Below are 18,982 nucleotides of genomic sequence, written 5' to 3'. Positions count from 1 at the left end.
GCAGTGTTAAATCTTCCATCCCCTATAGACAGTTCTCAGAAGCGGTTATAGTACGACACAAACTATACTGATTTTGAAAACGCTCAAGAAATGTACGAAATGTCCAAATGCAGCACCGCTATACGTCGCTTATATTGATTACATTGCGGCCTTGGAAAACGTTCGCAGAGATCTGCTGCGGGAAAGATTGTGCAACTGGGTCCTAGGGACAGGGGTATTGAACGTACTAAGGCTAGTGCTACAGCGGTCGCTGTGAAATTGGACAATCAGGGGAATTGAACCTGCACAATTAGCACCAACAAGGGCCTGAAAAGGTGGCATGGGGGTGCTGCCCCCTACATTGCTCAATCTCTATATAGCTGACATGGGATAGTCATTAAAAAATGAATTTCCCATCGCAAAATTGGTCATCAACATTTAAACTGGATGCGCTGTGCGGGTGAACTGGGTTTCCTTGACCATACTCCTATCGGTCTTAGAAGAACACTTAACCAAAGAAGCAGATGAGAGAATTTACGAGACGTTGGGAGTTATTACAGGATTCATGTCTGGAAATAAATGTGGGAACATCAAAGATGATATACGTTGGTAGGGATAAGAGAAATCCAGGTATCAGATGGCACTTAGAACATGAACAGCTACAGTCGGTGGACTCATCTAATTATCTGGGCGTATTATTCACTAAATCATTCCGCGAGATTGCGTTTAGGGATTTGCGACGAGTAAACGTCATGACTAAATTTGTCTCTATAATGAATTATGTTAATTAACAAGGGCGGCTATAATCGCAATGGCCTTATGTGGATGTAGCGGCAGACTACGTGCCTACTATATTGTATAGGTACGAGTCTTGCCTAGCCAAGGAACATGATTGGCTAGACCAAGTTGGAATAAAAAATGCTGAGATAGATATATATGAGTGTAGACCGGAACTTGAATATTAATGCAATAAAAAATAAGAAACAAAAGAAAAGCCTTTACCTTGGGCTATCTTCAGAATCTGGATATGATTGGTTATTTATAATGCGCTTAAAACCTGTGTTGCTCCCAAGGCGAGCACGTTGCCCACTGAGCTATCCTCCCAAGTCAATATGGCCAGACACTAAAGGTATCCAGCAAATAACATGGACCTGTCCCCTGGGTAACTCCCAAACATGTATCAAGAAATTCCCTTGTCCCTAGGAAATCCTTTTTGTTACTTGATTGAATCATCAACTGTGTTTTGCTGTGTTGGGCCCATGGATGGACGGCTCAGATTGGGAGCAGCGGACCTGTTGAATGTGCACACACAAAAAATGGCCAATAGGAAACCCTTAATGAACTGTGACAAATTAACCTCCTTAAGAAGTGCATTCTTTGATAATGTGTTTAGAAATATCATACATTCTAACTGATTGCATTTTGGGTTTGGTGTATGGCGGGTAATATTAATTATCGCTGTAGTTAAATTATGGATATATATTAAAGCAATATGACCTGAGCGGCAGGGGCATTACCGACTCAGGACGAGACAGAAAAAAAAAAACGACCAAGTAAAGGGCCTCCGGGAAAGGTAAAACGAAGTCCGTTTTCCCTTTCCATGGTGGCCATCAGGAGTGGACGCGCTGGGAACAGAAGTGTTTCCAGCGCGTCCACTCCAGAAAAAAAATGAGAAGGTAAGTGAGGCTGGAAGGGAGGGAAGAGAAAAGAAAAAAAAAGTACCTGTGCCCCCGGCAGGAGACGATGGAAGCCTCCAAGCCGTGTGGAGGCGCGTAGCGGGGATGGCCTCGCTCCGAGTCTCCACACGGCTGGAGGTTGTTGCCGCCCACCGGGAACAAAGGAGCAAGAAGGTAAGTGGGGTGGGGAGGGCAGGGAAAAGGGAGGAAAGGGGAGTAAAAAAAAAGCTTACCTGAGTCCCTGGCGGGGGGGCGAATGCAGCCTCTCAGCCGTGGGGAGGCTAGGAGCGGAGATAGCCCCTCTTCGAGCTTCCTCATTGGCTGAGGGGCTGCCACACCCCTCGCCATGGACAAGGAGGCTGGAATCACGGCCGAGAATCGAGGGATTCTCGGCCAGGTAACGACCCATGCGAGAGCCAATCAGAATGCGTGTTGCATTCTGCTTGACTCTCGCCGGGATCTAATAGGGATTAATTAAATCAAAAATAAATGAACAGTTGATTGTAATTGACATGTAAAAAAATTACATAATTACTTATGAGAATATTCGTATTTTATACATTTTTGAGATTTTATTAACTGTTTGTACAGTTAAATGCTAACTATATCGCACATAAATAATACATAAAAAAATGAAAGACCGGTTTTCACTTTTTTCTGCTGATGCTGTAATTAACCAATAAGCACCTGTTCCAGGGGCTGGAATGGGTGGTAAAGGCCCGAGTCTACCGAGTAGAAATGAGGTAAGTAGGGGATGGGGGTGGGAGGGACGAGAATATTTAAAGGAAAGGCAGGATGGGGGAAGATGGCGGTGCGGGCTGGGGAAGCAGCAGTCAGGTTCCTTGGAACAATGTTTTGTCTCTCACTGGATTCAGAGCAAGACTACGTTTGGGGTTTGATGTGGCCTAAAGTAGAAAACAACCGGGCCCCTGTTAACTGATCGCTGGTAGCGATTATGCGTCAAGGCTTTCCAATAATTAAACAGGAATACAATAAGACGAGGAGACAAAGAGGTGTCTCTTATCTCTTTCCTAATTAGGCGCAAAACTGTCGCCTCGCGGGATGCCCCGCCCATACCAACACGTGGGTTGTAGCCCGCAAGCATTACAATAGAAAGAGGAAGTTGTGTGGGTCGCAGACCACTATAATAACAATGAAAACAGGACATTACAGCGCCCCCCAAGCCGTCGCCTATTTGGGACTATTATGTACAGGTATAAGGTTTGATCAGGAGCCAAGGCAGGGGTTCTGATGTCGAAGTTGGGCCACAAACACTTGTATTGAAGTAAAACCTAATTCGTTCCAGCCGCAGGGGCACAGCATTCGTCCATTCACCATCCAACTTTGAAACAGAGTGGATGCACTGAAGCAGCTCTTGAGAGTTGCAATGCAATTTCTCTTCACGCCTCTCCCTTTGATCTCTAGAAAAGCCAGCTGGGAGCCAGTATTGTACTCGGGCCCACTTTGGCACCGCCATTGTTAACCCTCTCCTCGGAACGTGCTGCAGGTCGAGGCGATAGATAGCACGCTGGGCAAACAGATACACAATGTTATAGTCGCATTCAGTCACTGTGTACAGGACCCATAAATCTTACAGGTGACCCTCATTCAGTGCTTTCCAGGAATTCATCCCAGTAATTCTTACTACAGAACACATGGTATTCATGGAGGGCCTGGTGCCCACCTGCCACACCAGCGCCACGTAGGTCTGCTGTCTCATCCATCAGAGGGTCATTGGGAACTGAATAGAAGATGGCACCCACCAAGGCTATCATCACCCACTTACCATTCAGCTTCCGTCTGCAGTTCTTCTGAACAATGCACTACCTCCTCCAATGAAAAAAGCAATGCAACAGGCAGCGCTATCACCCTTCTCCTGTGATAAACCCTGCAGAACTCCATAGTGGCGCATGTGCTTGCACACATCAAGGGAGCCTGGACTGGTCCTATGCACAGATTTAAGATTAGCGACATCACAAGGACCCGGCCTTTCATCCCACTAAACATAGATAAGATAGCTCAGTAAGTTAATGAGAATGTTGTACAGATGCATGTGTAATCTGCAAGTTCTCCGGGTTGCTCACACCACCAGATCCGCAGGCCTTGGGGCAGGGACGTCATTTAGGGTCTCCCTTGCGAACTCTAAAACCCCCCCAAAAAAACAATGTATTATTATTATTATTATTTTGTAATGTAAGCTCCTGGGCTGTGGTCAGCACCATGTGGCTCTTTACTTATGGAGTGACTGGCTTTCTTGTACAGGCCCCTTAAAAAAAATAAGAAAAATAAGAAAAATAAGAACAGGCGTGCCACAGGTCTAACACTTTCAGCACTGATAAGAATAGGAATATCAAATAATGTGTCTTTCCGGAATTCTATGCAATAATTGCTAGACTCATTAAAGGTTTATTTCAAGCACACTTCAGGGGGTGAGTCACTGATTTAGTCTGTTCTTAAATGCCTTAACTCAGCCTTTCATCCTTCTGAGGTTGATAAATGAGTACCAACACAGGTTGGGTGATATTTTTTTTTCCATATAAAGCGCTTAAGCGTAAGTGCTAAATAATAACACATCATTATCATTTGGTCATGGTTGACTGCTTGCATTCACAGTAATTTGGTAATATGGGCCTATAAACACTGATCTTAACGATACATATGGCGATCCATTCTTGTATGAAAAGTACATCACTATATAGTGATATCGTAACCATATTTTTCGTAGTGTACAGTGCTTTGTGATGCCACTTCCTGTTTTGTCAACGGGTGAAAGGTTATGTTCCATCCCTTCCCGCGATATCACTTTGGGGTGGGGTCAAATGACATCACTTCCTGTGATGTTATCAGGGGTCAAGGGTCATGTGATGTCACTACCGCTACCACTGGCATTTTGGTGAAATGACGTCCTTGCCTCAGGGCCCAGGGTACTGATTGAGATAATTGTCCACTACAGTCCCTTGGTCCCAGGGTTGGCAAGCATGCCCCCTTGGGCATTATCCATGGAAAGACAAGCCAGATGTTCACTTGATCCCTCAAGCATTTGACATAGCATAAGTTATCCCCAACTGACAATTATCATTAAAACATATCATCTTTCGTGCATCAATTTAAACTTGTCACACATGCCCCTAAAATGATATCTGGCATGACAGGCAACTGGTATTCTCCTTTTAGCAAGTATGTCTGCCCCTTTGCGTAGGGTGCACGTCAGTCATAGTGTTTATAGCACCTGTTTGCCAAGCATATGATATGATATGATATGGCAACGTGCCTATACACAAGTGTTTCAAGGCGCGACGAGGCGGGGGAGGAACAAAGGGGAGACAGACAACGATCCTACTAGGCCAGGTGTCATTCAGATCGCGCAAGTGCAAGGGTAGAGGGGAAGGGAAAAGTGCAAGGGGGAAAGGGAGAGGGGAAAGTGCAGTACAGGGTGAGTAGAATACAAGATAAATAATAAGGGCCAGATGGTGGCAAGTGCAAGGTAAGTGCAGACACGTGCTGAGAGGAGGGGCTGTAGGAATACAGAGACAGTCCCGCAGTGCAGGGGTTGCCAGGGAGGCAGTGCAGGGGAGAGTGGCTGGACCAGGGACCGAGATCGGTGAGTGGCCCAGTTGCAGATTCAGTGCAGTTTCAGTAATTTTAGCAGGGGAGAGGGGGAGAGAAAGCGGAGGCAAAGAGGAAGGTTTTGAGGTGCTTCCGGAACAGGAGATGGTTCTCCTCAAGTTTCAGGGAGGCAGGAAGGCTGTTCCAGAGGGAGGCCCCTGCTGCGGAGAGAGATCTACCCCCAAATCGTTGCTTGGAGAAGCGGCTGACCCTGAGGGAGTTGGAGGCGGATTAGCGAAGAGCTCGAGAAGGAAGATATTTAGGAAGAGAGAGTTGAAGGTATTTTGGCCCAAGGCCACAGAAGGCCTTGTGGACAATGCAGAGGGTTTTGAACTTAATCCTCGCAGCCACTGGGAGCCAGTGTAATGATTTCAGTCCTGGAGAGATACGGTCCCTGGGCTTGAGGCCAAGGACAAGTCTCGCCGTCCTGTTCTGGATGAGTTGCAAAGGGCGGAGAGTAGAGGCAGGCAGATTTAGATAGAGGCTGTTACAGTAGTCCAGCTTTGAGCGATCCAGGGCTCTAGAGACAGTGAGATTCTGGGGGAAGGAGAGGAAAGGAAGGATACCTCTGAGGAGGTGTAGCTGGTACTTCCTAGAGACGTCAGATATGTGAGGAGAGAAAGAGAGTGTGAAGTTGAAGATGACCCCGAGGGTTTTTGCTTTGCAGGTCGGAGCAGGAAGAGGGCCAAGAGAGGCCGGCCAGAGAGCTGCAGCGAAGGAGGGAGTGGGTGTGCCGATGAGTAGAATCTCAGTCTTACTGGCATTAAGGCAGAGGTCGTTGGCGGCACACCATTCATGGATAGCAGAAAGACAGAGATGAGGGAAGGGGAAGAGGAGGCCAAGGGTAGCCTGAAAATGAGCTGAGTGTCATCCGCATAGCACTGAAAGTTGGGGCAGAGAGCAGCGATGCGGTGGGCAAGGAGTGCCAGATACTGGTTAAACAGCCAGGGAGAGAGGTTAGATCCCTGGGGGACACCACAGGTAGAGAAAAAGGTGTCAGAGAGGAAGGACCCCAGTTGGACCTGTGAGGGTCGATTGGAGAGGAAAGAGGTCAGCCACGGCAGAGCCTGACCAGTGATACCCAGGTTATCACGGAGACGCTTGAGCAGGATGGCATGTTTGACAGTATCAAAGGCAGAAGAGAGATCAAGCAAAATGATTTGAAATGATTTTCAACCTCTAGCTATCGGTCTTCCTGGGCCACAATGCATTTGGACCCACTCCTACCAAAAAGTATGTCTTCCTACTTGCTTGGGGTTTTTGTTAGGCTGTAATATTGTTATCCATCATCCATTGGTTGCCCGCTTGGGCCAAGGTATCCTAGCCAGGTCTCTGCCAGTTTCTGGGATTTAGCTCCCAGAACATTCTTGGTTCGCCGGAGTAGGACTGCTGCTTCCAAGAAAACCCTAAGGTCTTGGTCTGGTCTCACCCAATGTCGGGGTTATAGATCCCAGCAACCCTTTGGGTCTCTCAAGTCGGGCTGCTGCTTCCCAAGAACCCTCTATTGATCTTCATGTGGTGTCCTTTAGTATAGCTCTGAGCACGCTCTTGAGCTTCTCAAGTGGGGCCGCTGCATCCCAAGAACCCTCTAGTGACCTTCATGTGGTGTCTCCTAGTGTTGGGGTATAGCTCTGAGCAAGCTCTTGGGTCTCTCAAGTGGGGCCGCTCCTTCCCAAGAACCCTTTAGTGATCTTCATGTGGTGTCTCCTAGTGTCTGGGGTATAGCTCCAAGCAAGCTCTTGGGTCTCTTAAGTGGGTCGCTGCTCCCACCTCTGAAGCTAAAAACCTAGGGGCTTTGGTATCAGTTGCTCTAACAGGTGACTCCTTACAATCCCTTGAGTGGTCACAAGCATAGTTATCGCTATGTGGCCATAAACGTTATGACCATTCCTGATCCCATGGATGTCTCAGGTCACTGGATTCGGACGGTAGAAAAGCCTAACCATCAACCAAAAACAGTACAACAAGAAGAGACTCCAGGACTCAGCGCCATCAAATATGTGTATGCTTGATTTTGATGATCAATCACACAATTTGTTAAAGCCCTTGTACGGTTGATTACAACTGGAAATGGCCGACGCACGTAACGATTTCCAGTCCGGAATCAGACGACCTTTGACTTGGGGATTTGGCCCCGTTATTATTACGGTGACAACAGTCTTATGGATTGGTCTTTTCATCAACGGGCCAGATTTGAAAAAGGCTCAGGGGAGCCGAAACACGTGTAATCAACTGTGCAAGGGCTTTAATTGTGTGATTGATCATTAAAATGAAGCATACACATATTTGATGGCGCTGAGTCCTGGAGTCTCTTCTTGTTGCACTAAAAACGTAGGGGTCATCTTCGACTCCACACTTTCCTTCTCTCCTCAAATCTCTGACGTCTCTAAGAACTCACACTACCAGCAGCACCTCCTCAGAGATATTCTCCCTTTTCTCTCCTTCCCCCAGAAGATCACTGTCTCCAGAGCTCTGGTTCTCTCTAGGATGGACTACTGCAACAGCCTCTTTCTAAATCTGCCTGCCTCTACTCTACGCCCTCTGCAACTGATCGAAAACAGGACTGCAAGACTTGTCCTTGGCCTCAAGCCCAGAGATCGTATCTCTCCAGGACTGAAATCTCTGCTCTGGCTCCCAGTTGCGGCGAGGATTAAGTTCGAAACCCTCTGCATTGTCCACAAGGCCTCCTGGGGCCTGGAACCTCAATACCTTCAACTCTCTCTTCCTAAATATCTTCCCTCCGGAGCGCTTCGCTCATCCACCTCCAACTCCCTCAGGGTCAGTGGCTTCTTCAAACAGCGAGTTGGTGGTAGATCTCTTTCTTCTGCTGGGGCCTCCCTCTGGAACAGCCTCCCTGCCTCTCTGAAACTTGAGGAGAACCATCTCTTGTTCCGGAAGCACCTCAAGACCTTTCTCTTTGCTTCTGCTTTCTCTCCTCCGCTCCACTGCTGATCTCCTGGCTGAAACTGCGCTGGTTAACTGGCTACCCTCTGATCTCAGGCCTCCTCCCAGCCAGTTGCACACCTGCACTGCCCCTCCGCCCCCTGGCAACCCTTGCACTCAGCGACTGCTTCTGTATTCCCTCAGCCCCTACTAGCACTTGACACCTGATGTCTGCACTTACCTGTGCACCTGCCACCAGCTGGCCGCACTCTTATTTATTGTCTTTATTTATCTTACTGTTATCCTATGTACTGCTCTGTCCCCTCCCCTTTCCCCCTGCACTTTTCCCCTTCCCCCGTCCCCTGCACATGCGCAAACTCAATGTCACCTGGCCTAGTAGGATCGCTGCCTCTGTCCTCCCTCTGTTTCCCCTCCCTTGCCTCGTCGCGCCTTGAAACACTTGTGAACAGGCGCGTTATAAATGCCATATCATATCATATCATATCTAGTGATCTTCATGTAGTGTCTCCTAGTGTCTGGGGTATAGCTCTGAGCAAGGTCTTGGGCCTCTCAAGTGGGACCGCTGCATCCCAAGAACCCTCTAGTGATTTTCATGTGGTGTCTCCTAGTGTCTGAGGTATAGCTCCGAGCAAGCTCTTGGGCCTCTCAAGTGGGGCTGTTGCTTCACAAGAACCATCTAGTGATCTTCATGTGGTGTCTAGTGTCTGAGATATAGCACCGAGAAAGCTCTAGGGTCTCTCAAGTGGGGTCGCTGCTTTCCAAGAACCCTCTAGTGATCTTCATGTGGTGTCTCCTAGTGTCTGGGGTATAGCACAGAGCAAGCTCTTGGGTCTCTCAAGCGGGGCCAATGCTTCCCAAGACCCCTCTAGTGATCTTCATCTGGTGTCTCCTAGTCTCTGGGGTATAGCTCCGAGCAAGCTGTTGGGTCTCTCAAGTGGGGCTGCTGCTTCCCAAGAACCCTCCAGTGATCTTCATCTGGTGTCTCCTAGTCTCTGGGGTATAGCTCTGAACAAGCTCTGTGGTTTCTCAAGTGAAGCTGCTGCTTCCCAAGAACCCTCAGGTGATCTTTAGGTGGTGTCTCCTAGTGTATGGGGTATAGCTTAGAGCAAGCTCTATGGTCTCTCAAGTGGAGCGGCTGCTGCCCAAGAACCCTCTAGTAATCTTCATGTGGTGTTTCCTAGTGTCTGGGGTATAGCTCTGAGCAAGCTCTAGGGTCTCTCAAGTGGGGGCGCTGCTTCCCAAGAACCCTCTGGTATCTTCATGTGGTGCCTCCTAGTGTCTGAGGTATATCTGTGAGCAAGCTCTTGGGTTTCTCAAGTGAAGCTGCTGCTTACCAAGAACCCTCAGGTAATATTTAGGTGGTGTCTCCTAGTGTATGGGGTATAGCTCAGAGAAAGCTCTAGGGTATCTCAAGTGGGACCGCTCCTTCCCAAGAACCCTCTAGTGATCTTCATGTGGTGTTTCCTAGGGCCTGGGGTATAGCTCTAAGCAAGCTCTTGGTCCTCTGAAGTGGGGCCGATGCTTCCCAAGAACCCTCTAGTGATCTTCATGTGGTGTCTCCTAGTGTCGGAGGTATAGTTCTGAGCAAGCTCTAGGGTCTCTCAAGCGGGGCCCCTCATTCCCAAGAACCCTCAAGTGATCTTCATGTTGTATCTCCTAGTGTCTGAGGTATAGCTCTAAGCAAGCTCTTGGTCCTCTGAAGTGGGGCCGATGCTTCCCAAGAACCCTCTAGTGATCTTCATGTGGTGTCTCCTAGTGTCGGAGGTATAGCTCCAAGCAAGCTCGTGGGCCTCCCAAATGGGACCGCTGCTTCCCAAGAACCCTCTAGTGATCTTCATGTGGTGTTTAATGGGCCTGGGGTGTAGCTCTGAGCAAGCTCTAGGGTCTCTCAAGTGGGGCTCCTCATTCCCAAGAACCCTCAAGTGATCTTCATGTTGTATCTCCTAGTGTCTGAGGTATAGCTCTAAGCAAGCCTTTGGTCCTCTGAAGTGGGGCCGCTGCTTCCCAAGAACTCTCTAGTGATCGTAATGTGGTTTGTCCTAGTTTCTGAGGTATAGCTCCAAGCAAGCTCGTGGGCCTCCCAAATGGGAACGCTGCTTCCCAAGAGCCCTCTGGTGATCCTCATGTGGTGTCTCCTAGTGTCTGGCGTATAGCCCCAGCAAGCTCTTGAGTCTCTCAAGTGGGGCGGCTGGTACCCAAGAACCCTCTAGTGATCTTCATGTGGTGTCTCCTAGTGTCTGGGGTATAGCTGTGAGCAACATTTTGGGTCTCTCAAATGGGGCCGCTCTTTCCCAAGAACCCTCTAGTGATCTTCATATGGTGTCTCCTAGTGTCTGAGGTATAGGTCTGAGCAAGCTATTGGGTCTCTCAAGTGGGTTCACTGGTTCCCAGGAACCCTCTAGTGATCCTCATGTGGTGTCTAGTGTCTGGGGTATAGTTCCGAGCAAGCTCTTGGGTCTCTCAAGTGGGGCCGCTGCTTCCCAAGAACCCTTTAATGATCTTCAATTGGTGTCTCCTAGTGTCTGGGGTATAGCTCCGATCAAGATCTTGGGTATCTTAAGTGGGGCCGTTGCTTCCCAAGAATCCTCTGGTGATATTCATGTGGTGTCTCCTAGTGTCTGGGGTATAGCTACGATCAAGCTCTAGGGTCTCTGAAGTGAGTCTGCTGCTTCCCAAGAACCCTCTAGTGATCTTCGTGTGGTATCTCCAAGTGTCTGAGGTATAGCTCTGAGCAAGCTCTAAGGTCTCTCAAGTGGGGTCGCTGCTTCCCAAGAACCCTCTAGTGATCTTCATGTGTTGTTTCCTAGTGTCTGGGGTATAGCTCCCAGAAAGCTCTTGGATCTCTCACATGGGGACGCTGCTTCCCAAGAACACTCTAGTGATCTACATGTGGTGTCTCCTAGTGTCAGGGGTATAGCTCCGAGCAAGCTCTTGAACTGGATAGTCTGAGCCCCTTTGATGAGTAGCAATTACCCTGGAGATGGATGGGGATGCAGACTTTATTCATACATCAATAATAGAGACGATTCAGGTAGCTGGCAAAAGGAAGACTGTTTTAATGTCAGTTATCTAAAACAGGGAGCATGAAGAACATCAACGAAATCGCTCAATCCTCTTACTTAAACATTCTTAGTAAAAATTTAGATTTTATAAGGAAAACTCATCATCAAATGACGTTAACCTACGTATGAACCAACGTCATCCTATGTGGATAACTAGAAAAACCTACGGGTATGGGTGATTGGCTCTGAGTGAACATCTAAGTATACGAGCCATATAAGTGTAAAAAAGTGTCAATATGTGATTGGATACTTAACATCAGGTGGGGCAACTAAGCCCTCCCCTAAAAATGACCACTATGAACGTCACTAAATACACAACGTCCCATTGGTTTATACAACTATAGGACCCTTAATTACACGGTCCTCTACAATTTGTTGGCACTCTAACCTCCGTCTGTACTATTCCACCTACCTTTAGCAGCAGGCAGGCTGGACATCCAGGTGCTGGTGAGCTCGCCTTAACCATTGCTTCCCACCAATTAGCATATCAAACCATCATCACCTCAGTTGTCTACTGTCAATTAGGCCTTTGAATCTCGGCCTTGAGCGTGTTCTTAGCTCTGGGAAATTGAGGGAGTGAGAAGCACGGTCTGCCTTTGTGCGTAGGTGTGACCATTTTGTTCGTCCAACTGCATGCTTCCATGTGACTGGAGACTATGGAATCCAGCCTTTTCGTGCCTTTAATAATATTTTTTAATCAACCTCTGATGTCTTCCTTGTTATTTTCTTTCCTTCTGAACAGGGGTTTTGTTCTTTCACGATTTGTATCCAATGTCAGTTCACTCCAGTTTGATAAGACCTTGGCTTCTTGGCTCACCCAGCCTCGTCTGCTGAGATTTAACTGAGACACACAAAAAATTAGGTCTTCTTGCTACTGTCCAGATCTGCTATAATGCGTAGTGGAAACATCCATCCTTCACTTGTCCATATGCATATATTTATTGGCGCTTGCCGCAATCTATTCACTATAAAGCCAGCCTTAAGATTACTTTGTCTGCTTGCGTTTCTTTTGCATATGTACAAGTGTAAAATGACTTGATATCTTCATCTGTTTCTGTGGCATAAGCTTTTTCACCTTGATCCCACGATGTCACTTATCCTTGATACTTTCTTGATGCCTTATAGAATGTCTGCATTCTCTGCATCTCTTCTATATACGTCATCTCAGCTCTGCAAGATGTGCACTGGCGATGGTTGGCGTCTTTACCATTCGTCCTTGCCGTTTATTAGCTCTGCTTCTTCAGGGATTTCATTCAAATGGTCATCATATTTTCTTGTATGTAGGTATGGTTTTCTCAATGGGTAACTTGTCTCCCAGATTCTCTTAGGTATTGTACTGTCACTGGTACTGGACAGAGTCCATATTCTACTCTTTGTTGGTTCAACTGTTCTGTGTATGTCACATACTCTGGTTTCCAGCACACAGGTAAAAGGGGCAGGACGGTTGAGGTGGGGGTACCTAGCTCCTCCTCTACACTCTTGTGTATATCAAGTGAGGCCTCTGCCTCCTAAGAACCCTCTGGTGATCTTCATGTGGTGTTCCTCAAGTCCGGGGTATAGCTCCGTGTAAGCTTTTGGGTTTCTCAAGTGAGGCCGCTGCTTCTCAAGAACCCTCTAGTGATCTTCATGTGGTGTCTCCTAGTGTCTGGGGTATAGCTCTGAGCAAGCTCTTGGGTCTCTCAAGGGGGGCTGTTGCTTCCCAGGAACCCTCTATTGATCTTCATGTGGTGTCTCCTGGTGTCTGGGGTATATTTATTTATTACATTTGTTACACGCCCAAACCCTCGGCTATCACGGCGTAGTTACAGACATCTTTGGCATTGATTAGGAATATTCAAATACATACATGTAGATGACAGAGATACAAAAAGACATTGGGCCTCATTCCGAGTCCGGTGGTAGCCGTGCCGGAAAAACCGGCAGGCTGCCTCCGGACCCGAAATACCATTCCGCCTCCGTGATTGCCGGAATCACCCGGGCATTACAACCCCGGTGACCCGGTAATTCCGGAGGCGTAAATCCCCATTCCCATGGAGTCACATAGGGCTCCATGGGGAGAATGGAAACACTAGTTCCGTCTATGACAGAGCCGATGTTTCCATTTGCACCTGCAGGCGGGGGGCGTTACTCCCGACAGGTCAGACCTGGCGGAAGTGACACCTCCCGCCTGCGGGACTCAGAATCAGCCGGTTCGAAACAACGTTGGCGGCGGATTTACTGCCACTGTTGTTTCTGGACCGGCAGGGTCGTAATGAGGGCCATGGTTGTATAGACTTTTAGCATGGATGGGATAAAACAGTACAAGAGGCATAAGTATTTACATGTCCTAGAACAGGCATCCGTTAGGTAGGCATCTTTCTAGATCTGCTGAATGATGTTGGCCATTGTGTCAGATTACTAGAATTGGTTAAATAACCAGGATTTTAGACGTTTTTTGAGGCAGAGGACGGATTCCTCATTTTTAATGTTTAATGGGAGAGAGTTCCAGTGTTTTGGGGCCATAACTTGGAAACTGCTACCCCAGGCTCAGGTACTTTTGTAGTGAGTAACCACAAGGAGCACGTTTTGTTGGATCTCAGTGTTCTGATGGTTTCTTTTTTATTCATGGCGTTATTCATGTAAATAGGAGTTTTTGTGGCGAGGCATTAATAGGTCTGAGCAAGCTCTTGGGTCTCTCAAGTGGGGCTGCTGCTTCCCAAGAACACTCTAGTGATCTACATGTGGTGTCTCCTTTTGTCTGGGATATAGCCCCAAGCAAGCTCGTGGGCCTCTCAAGTGGAGCCCCTGCTTCCCAAGAACCCTCTAGTAATCTTCATGTGGTGTCTCCTTGTGCCTGAGGTATAATTCTGTGCAAGCTCTTGGGTGTCTCAAGTGGGGCCGCTGTTTCCTAGCAACACATCTTGAGACAATGGTCTGGTCCTCTTAGTCTGGTCCTCTCCAGTGTCTAGGTATAGCTCTCAGCAAGATCTTCCTGTTGGTTTCTTACTTTTCTCAGTCCCAGCCAACATTTGCTCCTTGATGGTCCGGGTCTTCTCCAGTCATAACCAGCAGTTGGGAAAGTATATGGTCTGTATGACTTTCTTTGCCCGCATTTGTCCCCTCACTGGAGTCCATATACATATTTTGCTTCTCCAGCCCTCCCCCTTATTTTGAACTCTGCCACCTTTGCTAACCGCCAAGGACTGAGCTCTTTTATAGTGCTCTTAATGTAATTGTTCATTAAAGTGTCTGATTAGTGGTTCAAAGTTTCCTGCCCTTCTCCTGCTGTGGTTAGTTATGCCTCCTCCCTAGGAGCCTTATCTCAGATGTTTCCTTTGATTTCATTTGGGTTCCCAATTGTGGCTGATCGTAAGCCCCCTTTGGTAATTATTCCCTGATGCGAGCTGAGCAGTTGCAGTCCAGGATTTAAAAACGTAGTCTGCTATTTTGAAACCAGGCAAACGACCCGTTGCTGTGATGCGGCTCTGCACTGCTGGCTTTTTCGGCCCCCGGTGCCTCCAGGAATATGCACAGGTGGTTGGTTATACGTGCGGCGAGGGCCTTTCAGGACTTGCTGCAACCGAGCACTTGAAAGAAAACTGTGCTCATGTGCAGTGGCTGCATGCCGCCAAGTGCCCCCCTCACTGGCTGCTGAATTTGTGGAGCGTTTCTGAACTCAATGAGGCTCATTTGTTAAGTCTTCAGCGCGTAAATAAAAGTTCAAAAGACGGCAAAAAGGTGGCACACCTGCCGTTACACTTTTATTTACGGCCAGGGGCATTTTTGTGGTTTTTAAAGGTGGGGGAGGGCCACGGAACGGGAGACATGGTTTCGCATTTGTTTTCCCCTCCGTTTTCAAAAACCACTGGGTTTTACGCCGTCATGATGTACTCACAGTAGCAAGAAAACAATGGGTTCCTATAGAACCCACGGACTTTCTACACCAGCAAAAAGCAGGTGGATTTATAGGAATCCGTTGTAAGCGCTGCCTGCCATGCGCACATGGTAGGCAGTGTTTATTCATTTTGAACTCCGAAGTGCAAAAGGGAGGCGTAATGGCGACTTCGCCTGCTTTTTACACCTCCCTTTTGCACTTTGTAGTTCAATTTATATTTTTCATGACCATGAGCGACAGTTTGGGCCAGGGTAGCAGAGGGTCCCCAGGATAAATGGGGTGCACGGTGCATGACTGAGGTGCACAACTCTACAGAGGGTATGTGGGTGGGTTTACTATCCTGCATTACTATACACGTGACTGCAGGCCCTGGTACAGCCTCCATCCCTGATGACATGTCTCGGGATGGCGTGTGACACTCGAAGGGGCTGAAAGGTGGGACATTCAATGTGACTTCATGACACTGCACCTCTTGCATTCTTAGATATTTGCTTTTCCTACATTCTCAGAATTTGACTCTTCCTGTGTCCTCAGAACTCTGCTTTTCATGCATACCTGAAACTTGCTTTGTTCTTCATTCAAATAACTCTTCTATTGCTAATGTATCTCAACTTGGCCCTTCTTTCATCTTGAAAATCTGCCTTTCCGTATTCCCTGTGCTTGTTGTGTCTTCACTGATGACGGCACTTTCTAAATTCCTAGAAATCAGCTCTTACCTGGACTAGCATCGCTCTACTCATCATGCCTTCACTGATCTCTGCACGTCCTAAATTCCCAGAACTCAACCCGTGCCTGGATTTCCATTGCTCATCTCATCATGCTTTCACTGATCTCTGCACTTCCTAAATTCCCAGAAATCAACTCTTGTCTGGACTTCCATAGCTCGGCTCATCATGCCTTCACTTATCTCTGCACTTCCTAAATTCCCAGAATTCAACTGGTTTTTGGATTTCGATAGCTCAGCTGATCATGCCTTTGCTGATCACAGCTCTTCCTAAATTCCCAGAACTCAATTCGTGTCTGGATTCCGATAGCTCTGCTCATCGCGCCTTCACTGATCACGATTCTTCCTAAATTCCCAGAACTCGTCTGTTGCCTAAATTTCCATAGTTCTGCTCATCATGCTTTTCTGCCTTCCTGTAAGTCAGTTCTAAGAGTTCTCCCCATTTCAACATTCCTGACATCATCTTCCTTCAGTCCAAGAAATTCCTGCATGTGTTGAATCTGTGTTATGGTGTTTATCACGAGAAACTCGAGTACCTGTAGGTTTGATTGTAGATCTTGATCTGGCAGCCAGACTGACAACTGTCTCCAGACGGACGTATGACGCGAGAAACCGACCCTTCCACCACCCAAAAATGGTACTGGGTGAAAGATGGACGACTCCCAACGTCACGGGGTGCTCTCTCCTGATTAGCGTGACGTCAGGACAGTGCAAGCACTGACAGGAGAGGCAGATATTCAAATGTAGCAGAATGTCCGATGAGGTTGACAGCCGAAGTGGGGTATACAGCAGAGCAAATTCAGGAAACAGCGGAGCTGATGCTGGGAATAGTCGTAGTTCCAATGAAGACCAAGGCAACGAAGCTGAAGAGGTAGTCCGGCCAAGGAAGGCAGCCAGAGGAGATTCCAAGGGTACAGGCTGACAAGTAAGAGGGCAAGGAACAGATACAGGAAGGGAGAGACCAGGCAGGGGAATCCCCAGGAGATCCTAAGAGCGAGACCCAAGAGAGCTGAGAAAGGGAACCCCATGGGAAGGCCACGGAATGAGCACAAGGAACTCCAAAAAGGAGGCAGCAAGGAAGAAAACCAGGACAGCAACCAGGACCCAACCAAGGAACAAGGCAAGGAGCAGGAAACAGAGCAGGACGCTCGGGGTACGAGCGAGCAACGCGATAAACAAACCGCGTTGAGACGCAACTAACCCTCGCACTCGACTCCTCTTATGGACCGTCAGTAACCGAGAGGCTTGAGGCGCAAGCCGTCTCGTTGCCTGGTTTCTGACGAGCCCAAAACGAGGCCTGGAACGCAAGCCGCAGCAGTAGCGAGGGCTCAGTCTACTGCGCATGCTCGGAGCCGGGAGCATGGTCGTCTGCGCATGCGCAGAGACACACCAGCACGGACCCCCGAAACTTTCCTGGCAGCAGACCCCCAGGTGCGAAAATGCGGGTAGAGCCGCCAAGAGGGAGCAGAACGGACTGGCATAGAGTATCCCGGTCTCCAGGTAAGTGGCGTGACACTATGACCCCCCCCAGAAAGACCCGGGGCCCCAGGCTTCCAAGGAAAGCGAGCATAGAATTCACGCACAAGGAGGGGAGCACATGCTGGTACGGTTCCCAGGTGCGATCACAAGCTGGGTACCCCTTCCAGTCCACCAAATAATGCAGTACCCCCCTGCGGAAACGGGCATCACAGATCTCCTGGACCTCAAATTCTGGGACACCCTGCACTAGGACTGACGCTGGGCGAGGACAGGAACGACCATGGGTATCGTGAACATAGGGCTTCAAAAGGGAGACATGAAAAACCGGGTGCACCCGCCAAGAGGGAGGCAGCTGGAGACGGTAAGCCACAGAGGACAGATGCTTGGTTATCCTAAATGGGCCAAGAAATCGAGGAGCCAACTTCACGGGTAAATTGTGAAGTGGCAGGTTCTTAGAGGACAACCAAACTCTGTCACCAACCTGAAAGTCAGGTTCCACACTCCTCCTCTTGTCAGCCTGCAATTTCATACGTTCCTTAGCTTCCATCAAGGACTTGCGTGCCATCACATGCTGCTTCCGAATGGTTGATATCAGCAAATCGGCGGAAGGAACCGAACTGGGAGGCACAGGACGGAAAGGCACCAATTTGGGATGCTGGCCTGCAGAGCAGTAGAACGGGCTGTATCCTGTAGAAGCATGGACGGAGTTGTTGTATGAAACATCAGCAAGATCTAGACAAGTCTTCCAGTTGGACTGAGTAGCATTGGCAAAACAACGGAGATAACACTCTAAAGTCTGATTAGTCCTTTCCGTAAGACCGTTGGATTGCGGGTGGTAACCAGAGCTCAAGGCCCTGCGGATGCCAAGATGATCACACACTTTACCCCAAAAATGTGAGAGAAACTGAGATCCCCGATCCGAAATGATCTTTTCAGTCAGGCCATGCAACCGATATACTTCGTGCAAAAAGGCGACAGCCATCTGGGCAGCCGTGGGTATCTTGACGAAAGGAATGAAGTGGGCATACTTAGTAAAGCAATCAACCACCACCATTATGCAGGTATATCCATCAGAGGGAGGCAGTTCAACAATGAAATCGGTGGCGATGGTGTGCCAAGGATAAGGAGCTAATTCCGTTGGTACAAGTAATCCCAAAGGCCGCCTCCTGGAAACCTTGGACTGGGTGCAGACAGGACAACTTCCCACGTACTTCGCGACCTCTTGAGCCAAACCAGGCCACCAAAACTGTCGGGATACCAGTTCTCGGGTAGCGCTAATACCACAATGTCCTCCAATCGGTGAATCATGAAAGCCGTGCAGAATGTCGTCGCGAATAGACCCCTCGGGAATGTACAACCTCCTTTTGAAGAACAGGAGACCCTCATGTTCAGATACTGAATTCCGCTGAAGAAGACCCGACCTCTCCAGATCCCGTCGGGTAGCATCGGAAATGGACTGTAAACGCGGAGAGAGTGTCAACAAGAAATGGTGTGGGGAAATCAACGGCTGATCCAGACTGGGGTTTCCATCCTCCTTCTCCAAGAATCGGGACAAGGCATCCGCCTTCAAATTAGCGGCACCAGGGATGTATGTAACATGGAAATCATATGGAGAGAAAAAAAAAGCCCATCTGGCTTGGCGAGGCGTACGGCATTGTAGAGCACGCAAGTACTGCAG

Source organism: Ambystoma mexicanum, chromosome 8, assembly GCF_040938575.1.
Source record: "Ambystoma mexicanum isolate Mex_15411 chromosome 8, UKY_AmexF1_1, whole genome shotgun sequence".
Classification (NCBI taxonomy): domain Eukaryota; kingdom Metazoa; phylum Chordata; class Amphibia; order Caudata; family Ambystomatidae; genus Ambystoma; species Ambystoma mexicanum.
Note: the sequence above shows the minus strand (reverse complement) of the source record.